Here is a 7,983-nt window from a genome sequence, read left to right as displayed (position 1 = left end):
AACAATTACAGCACGGAAACAGGCCATCTCGACCCTTCTAGTCCGTGCCGAACACATAATCTCCCCTAGTCCCATATACCTGTGCTCAGACCATAACCCTCCATTCCTTTCCCGTCCATATAACTATCCAATTTATTTTTAAATGATAAAAACGAACCTGCCTCCACCACCTTCATTGGAAGCTCATTCCACACAGCCACCACTCTCTGAGTAAAGAAGTTCCCCCTCATGTTACCCCTAAACTTCAGTCCCTTAATTCTCAAGTCATGTCCCCTTGTTTGAATCTTCCCTACTCTCAGTGGGAAAAGCTTATCCACGTCAACTCTGTCTATCCCTCTCATCATTTTAAAGACCTCTATCAAGTCCCCCCTTAACCTTCTGCGCTCCAAAGAATAAAGCCCTAACTTGTTCAACCTTTCTCTGTAACTTAGTTGCTGAAACCCAGGCAACATTCTAGTAAATCTCCTCTGTACTCTCTCTATTTTGTTGACATCCTTCCTATAATTAGGCGACCAAAATTGTACACCATACTCCAGAATTGGCCTCACCAATGCCTTGTACAATTTTAACATTACATCCCAACTTCTATACTCAATGCTCTGATTTATAAAGGCCAGCACACCAAAAGCTTTCTTTACCACCCTATCTACATGAGATTCCACTTTCAGGGAACTGTGCACAGTTATTCCCAGATCCCTCTGTTCACCTGCATTCTTCAATTCCCTACCATTTACCATGTACGTCCTATTTTGATTTGTCCTGCCAAGATGTAGCACCTCACACTTATCAGCATTAAACTCCATCTGCCATCTTTCAGCCCACTCTTCCAACTGGCATAAATCTCTCTGTAGACTTTGAAAATCTACTTAATTATCCACAACCCCACCTATCTTAGTATCATCTGCATACTTACTAATCCAATTTACCACACCATCATCCAGATCATTGATGTACATGACAAACAACAGTGGACCCAACACAGATCCCTGTGGCACCCCACTAGTCACTGGCCTCCAACCTGACAAACAACCATCCACCATTACTCTCTGGCATCTCCCATTCAGCCACTGTTGAATCCATCTTGCTACTCCACCATTAATACCCAACCATTGAACCTTCTTAACCAACCTTCCATGAGGAACCTTGTCAAAGGCCTTACTGAAGTCCATATATACAACATCCACTGCTTTACCCTCATCAATTTCCCGAGTAACCTCTTCAAAAAATTCAAGAAGATTAGTCAAACATGACCTTCCAGGCACAAATCCATGTTGACTGTTCCTAATCAGACCCTGTTTATCCAGATGCTTATATATATTATCTCTAAGTATCCTTTCCATTAATTTGCCTACCACTGACGTCAAACTAACAGGTCTATAATTGCTAGGTTTACTCTTAGACCCCTTTTTAAACAATGGAACAACATGCGCAGTACGCCAATCCTCCGGCACTATTCCCGTTTCTAATGACATTTGAAATATTTCTGTCATAGCCCCTGCTATTTCTACACTAACTTCCCTCAATGTCCTAGGGAATATCCTGTCCGGACCTGGAGACTTATCCACTTTTATATTTCTCAAAAGTGTCAGTAATAATAATAATAATAATGGATGGGATTTATATAGCGCCTTTCTAATACTCAAGGCGCTTTACATCGCATTATTCATTCACTCCTCAGTCACACTCGGTGGTGGTAAGCTACTTCTGTAGCCACAGCTGCCCTGGGGCAGACTGACGGAAGCGTGGCTGCCAATCTGCGCCTACGGCCCCTCCGACCACCACCAATCACTCACACACATTCACACACAGGCAAAGGTGGGTGAAGTGTCTTGCCCAAGGACACAACGACAGTATGCACTCCAAGCGGGATTCGAACCGGCTACCTTCCGGTCGCCAGCCGAACACTTAGCCCATTGTGCCATCTGCCGTCCCAAAGTACTTCCTCTTCTTTGAATCTCATAGTTTCCATAGCTACTCTACTTGTTTCCCTTACCTCACATAATTCAATATCCTTCTCCTTGGCTCTGCAGATAGCTGTCCACTCTGACTCTCTAATGGACCAATTTTATCCCTCGTTATCCTTTTGCTATTAATATAGCTGTAGAAACCCTTTGGATTTACTTTCACCTTACTTGCCAAAGCAACCTCATATCTTCTTTTAGCTTTTCTAATTTCTTTCTTAAGATTCTTTTTACATTCTTTATACTCCTCAAGCACCTCATTTACTCCATGCTGCCTATAATTATTGTAGATCTCCCTCTTTTTCCGAACCAAGTGTCCAATTTCCCTTGAAAACCATGGCTCTTTCCAATTTTTACTATTTCCTTTAAACCGAACAGGGACATAAAGATTCTGTATTCTTAAAATTTCACCTTTAAATGTACTCCATTTCTCTTCCACATCTTTCCTATAAAACAAACTGTCCCAATTTACTCCTTTTAAATCCTTTCGCAACTCCTCAGTTAGCCTTTCTCCAATCAAAAATCTCAACCCTAGGTCCAGTTCTGACCCTCTCCATAATTATATTGAAACTAATGGTATTGTGATCACTGGTCCCGAACTGTTCCCCAACGCATACCTCTGCCACCTGACCCGTCTCATTTCCTAACAGATGGGACTATTATGGCCAGCTGCATTGTAATTAATAGGAAGGGCCTTTCATGCTCATTTTATGATAAACATATCTCATGTTATAAAATCCTTATGAATATTTTGAGACACAACATAAAATTTGAGATTTATTCATGACAGCATTATTAGACGTTGAAGCTTTCACGCTAAACTGACTTAAATACACAACATTACACTGTAGCAAAGCCGGCTTTTCACAAGACTCAAAAGATAGATACAAAATGTTGGTGTAATTCAGCAGGACAGGCAGCATCTCTGGTGAGCAGGAATGGGTGACATTTCAGGTCGAAACCCTTCTTCAGACTGAGTAGGGGAGAGGGAGATGAGGTATGGAAGGGGAACGTGTGAAAATGACAGATCAGAGCAGATGAAGCCCAAGGAAATATAGAGAATGGTTCATTGTTGGCTGAGGGGAAAATGACAACGAGGCATACAATCAGTAAAATTGATCAGGAGGACAGTGAAACTAGTCGGAGAAATAGGATGTGGGAGGGACGGAGCTAGAGGGAAAGGAAGGATTACTTGACGTTAGACAAATCAATATTCATACCGCTTGGTAGCAAGCTGCCAATGCAAAATATGAGGTGATGTTAAGAGCCCAATTTGCCCAAGGCAGAAAGGTCAGTGTGGGAATGAGGGAGGGGGAGATAAAGTGTTTAGCAACTAGGAGACCACGTAGGCCTAGGTGGATTGTGTGGAGGTGTTCTATCTTCGGTGTAAACCAGCATCTGCAGTTCCTTCCCACACTCTTCACAAGACTCTACTGTTCAATGATGACAGCACGAACACACGTACAGACATGAGCCGCATGTTCCATGCTTAAATATGCATTCTACATGTGTGTTACTGCCTGTTTAATCTCCTATCTGCTTCCTGTTTCACCTCACTTGCTGCTGAAACGTTCTTTATTCCAGAGGTAACGACTCCAATTTTTTGTCTCAGACAAAAGGGGTTGTTAGACTTGAAACATTACTCTTGTTTCTCCCTCCACGGATGCTGCCTGACCTGCTCAATGTTGGCAGAATTTTCTGTTTTTATTTCAGTTTACTGTCAGAGTTCCTAGCATAACATGTGGGCTTGCAAGCAGTATTTGTTTTGGGGATTTGGATGACTTTGTTAAAAGCAGGAATCTCAGGGGAAAATGGGTAACCATTTAAACTGTGAGATTGTTTGATGAGACATTGACATGTAATTTGGTGGTAAGCACCTAAAGCAACCTCAAATACTGGGGGACTCCTCCCTTTAAAATGCACCAGCAATCAAGATGTAAAAGATGAGCAAACAGGTTCAAGACCCGCCATGGTAGTTCAAGAACCTGATTTCATAGTGGCACAACTGGTAGAACCACTCACCCCCTTGCAGTTTCAGTGAGCCAGGTTCAATTTTGTTCGACTTTGTTCTATGACTCTTTGTAAGTCATTCCATCACAGTCTTCAAACCTTTGATTGGACCAGAGTTTCAGAGGTATCTATTCTAGGTTGCTACTGACCTGTGGGGAAATATTAGATTAATGCTTGGCAATTTGGAAGTAAGAGAAGGAACCAATTTTTGTCCGAAACATAGAAACATAGAAACATAGAAAATAGGTGCAAGGAGTAGGCCATTCGGCCCTTCGAGCCTGCACCGCCATTCAATATGATCATGGCTGATCATCCAACTCAGTATCCTGTACCTGCCTTCTCTCCATACCCCCTGATCCCTTTAGCCACAACGGCCACATCTAACTCCCTCTTAAATATAGCCAATGAACTGGCCTCAACTACCTTCTGCGGGAGAGAATTCCAGAGATTCACCACTCTCTGTGTGAAAAAAGTTTTCCTCATCTCGGTCCTAAAAGATTTCCCCTTTATCCTTAAACTGTGACCCCTTGTTCTGGACTTCCCCAACATCGGGAACAATCTTCCTGCATCTAGCCTGTCCAACCCCTTAAGAATTTTGTAAGTTTCTATAAGATCCCCCCTCAATCTTCTAAATTCTAGCGAGTACAAACCGAGTCTATCCAGTCTTTCTTCATATGAAAGTCCTGACATCCCAGGAATCAGTCTGGTGAACCTTCGCTGTACTCCCTCTATGGCAAGAATGTCTTTCCTCAGATTAGAAGACCAAAACTGTACGCAATACTCCAGGTGTGGTCTCACCAAGACCCAGTAGAACCTCCCTGCTCCTATACTCAAATCCTTTTGCTATGAATGCTAACATACCATTCGCCTTCTTCACTGCCTGCTGCACCTGCATGCCTACTTTTAATGACTGGTGTACCATGACACCCAGGTCTCGTTGCATCTCCCCCTTTCCTAATCGGCCACCATTCAGATAATAATCTACTTTCCTGTTTTTGCCACCAAAGTGGATAACCTCACATTTATCCACATTATACTGCATTTGCCATGCATTTGCCCACTCACCCAGCCTATCCAAGTCACCTTGCAGCCTCCTAGCATCCTCCTCACAGCTAACACTGCCCCCCAGCTTCGTGTGATCCAAAGAAGGGTCCCGACCCAAATCGTCACCTATACACTTTCTCCAGAAATGCTGCCTGATCTGCTGAGTTACTCCTGCACTTTGTGTCATTTTTAATTAATCTAATGTCATAATCTACACAGGTTGGACTGTACCGTCAAGAGGCAATTCCTGTTTTCACTTTTAAGTACTTAGAATGCCCCGCAGTCTGATAACATCTGTGGAAGGAAAGTTAATTTCCAAGGTACACAAAAATGCTGGAGAAACTCAGAGGGTGCAGCAGCATCTATGGAGCGAAGGAAATAGGCAACGTTTCAGCCCGATGCTGCTGCACCCGCTGAGTTTCTCCAGCATTTTTGTGTACCTTCTATTTTCCAGCATCTGCAGTTCCTTCTTAAACAAGTTAATTTCCAAGTTTGGAATCCTTCAACAGAACTGCAAAAGGGAGATTTTCTGTTCCTATTTCAATTAGTCAATTGCAATGAATTGATTTAGTGAGTTGTACCATCACAGCATATATTTATGTTCTGATGCCATTTTTTCAGCTCGTTAGTAGGTAAGGAGATAGGAATGCCAAGGGGCAAGTTTCTAAATCAACGGATAAACAGCAAATCAACATTGCAACGTCCCTGAGATGCAAGAATATTATTTAATTACCACATCAGCTTCACAATCTGGTCAGTGAACTTGCATCTTCACTCAGCGAGCTGCAGTTAACTCAAAACTAAATAAGTTAAACAAGTTGTTTTTTGTGGCATTTTCCAGTGCTGTTTTGAAATAAAAACTTTCCATTTGCACGAGCTTGAAAGGGCAGTGACAGCTTGCTACAAAATTACCGGAGATACAGAGTGCAGACATTAGTGCTGAATGCCTGCTTATCAGTCTTGCAGGGTCCATATTTATCATCAATTAAAAAATAATTAGCAAGCCATTTACCTCATTGCAATTTGTGTGGCTGTGCTATGTTTGCGACTAAAATGTTCTCTTTGAATTGGTACCTCCAGTCCCATGTGCTTGCCATTTTCCCCAATGTTCTGATTCTCAATTGACCGAGTGAGTGTTGGCGTATGGACAACATACTCTAAATATTACCCAGGAAGGTGTGGAAAATCTGGCAATATGAATGAATGAATAAGTTTATTGGCCAAGTATTCACATACAAGGAATTTGCCTTGGTGCTCTGCCCGTGAAAGAGATGGCTTTGGTTACTTTATCTTATTTTTTTATATTTTGCCTGTTAGGATATTACCTAATTCCTTCCTCTAATCCCGTGCAACATTTTGTATGAGATAAAGGATAAACATTGCAGCCCCCCCCCCCCCCCCTACCTCCCCTTATCATTACCCTTGGTCTTTGGCGAGGCTGTCCGTGGGGAACACTGTGCTGGTGAAGCCCAGCAGCACTGTGACCAGCCTGGGAGTTGGAAGTGAGCAGGGAAACAACAGCTTCAGTCTGAAATCCTCCTCCATTTCATTCCCATACTTTCTAGATACAGTGCGTAGGAACGATCTGCAGATGCTGGTTTAGACCGAAGATAGACACAAAAACCCTGAGTTACTCAGCGGGTCAGGCAGCATCTCTGGAGAGAGGGAATGGGTGACGTTTCTGGTCGAGACTTTTCTTCAGACGAAGAGTCTTGACCCGAATTGCCACCTATTCCTTTTCTCCAGAGATGCTGCCTGACCCGCTGAGGTACTCCAGCTTTTTGTGAATACTGTCCAGATTCAGAGCAGCTTGTTTGAGAAAAAGACTGCCAGGTGGAATGGCTGGGGAAATCCACAGATGTTGCCTGACCTGCTGAGTTCCTCCAGCACTTGGTGTTTTGCTTGGGGAAATTCATTTTAGAGTTTCACTTTGCTGCTAATAGAGTTCCTTTCCCTGCAGCTGAATGCTCGTTTGTCAACTTCTTCTTGATGCAACTTGTGGCCTTAGTGTGTGACCACATGATATCAGTTACTCAAACAGCAACAAATGCAACTATTGAGTCTGGACCACCAACTATATCAGTGTAAGCCACTGTAAGTCAATTATGGGTGGTGTCAGTGTTAGCCGACTGAAGGACATGAATATACGGGGTGTCAGTGTGGGCCAACTGAAGTACAACATTAATGGGTAGTGTCAGTGTAAGCCTACAGAAGTACATCAGTGATGACTAGTGTCAGTATTAGCTGACCGTAATACATGAATATGGGGGGGGGAGGGGGCTTTCAGTGTGAGCCAACTGCAGTACATCATTAATGGGTGGTGTCAATGTAAACCTGCTTACAAAATACACTTGTAAAGACATTGGTGAGACTATACATGGAGTATTGTGTGCAGTTCTGGTCTCCAAGTTCTAGGAAGGATATGATTAGGTTGCAGAGGTTGAAGAAAAGATTCAAAAGGATGTTACAGTGACGAGGGCTTGCATTATGATGGGAGACTGGATTGATGGATTTTTTCCCCCCAGGACTATAGAAGGCTGAGACATTATAGAGGTATATGAAATATTAAACGGCATAAACAGGGTGATTGATCACAGTCTCTTTACCAGGGGAATCTAAAACCAAAGATCAAATATTTAGCTCTTAGGTCTAAAGGAATCAAGGGACATGGGGGAAAAGCAGGAACGGGGTACTGATTTTAGATACACAAAAATGCTGGAGAAACTCAGTGGGTGCAGCAGCATCTATGGAGCGAAGGAAATAGGTAACGTTTCGGCCTGAAACGTTGCTTATTTCCTTTGCTCCATAGATGCTGCTGCACCCGCTGAGTTTCTCCAGCATTTTTGTGTACCTTCGATTTTCCAGCATCTGCAGTTCCTTCTTAAATACTGATTTTAGATGATCAGCCATGATCATATTAAATGCCGGTGCTGGCTCGAAGGGCCGAATGGCCTACTCCTGCACCTAT

The sequence above is a fragment of the Amblyraja radiata genome, chromosome 23 (genome assembly GCF_010909765.2).
Source record: "Amblyraja radiata isolate CabotCenter1 chromosome 23, sAmbRad1.1.pri, whole genome shotgun sequence".
In the NCBI taxonomy this organism is placed as follows: domain Eukaryota; kingdom Metazoa; phylum Chordata; class Chondrichthyes; order Rajiformes; family Rajidae; genus Amblyraja; species Amblyraja radiata.
This window is presented reverse-complemented; position numbering follows the sequence as displayed.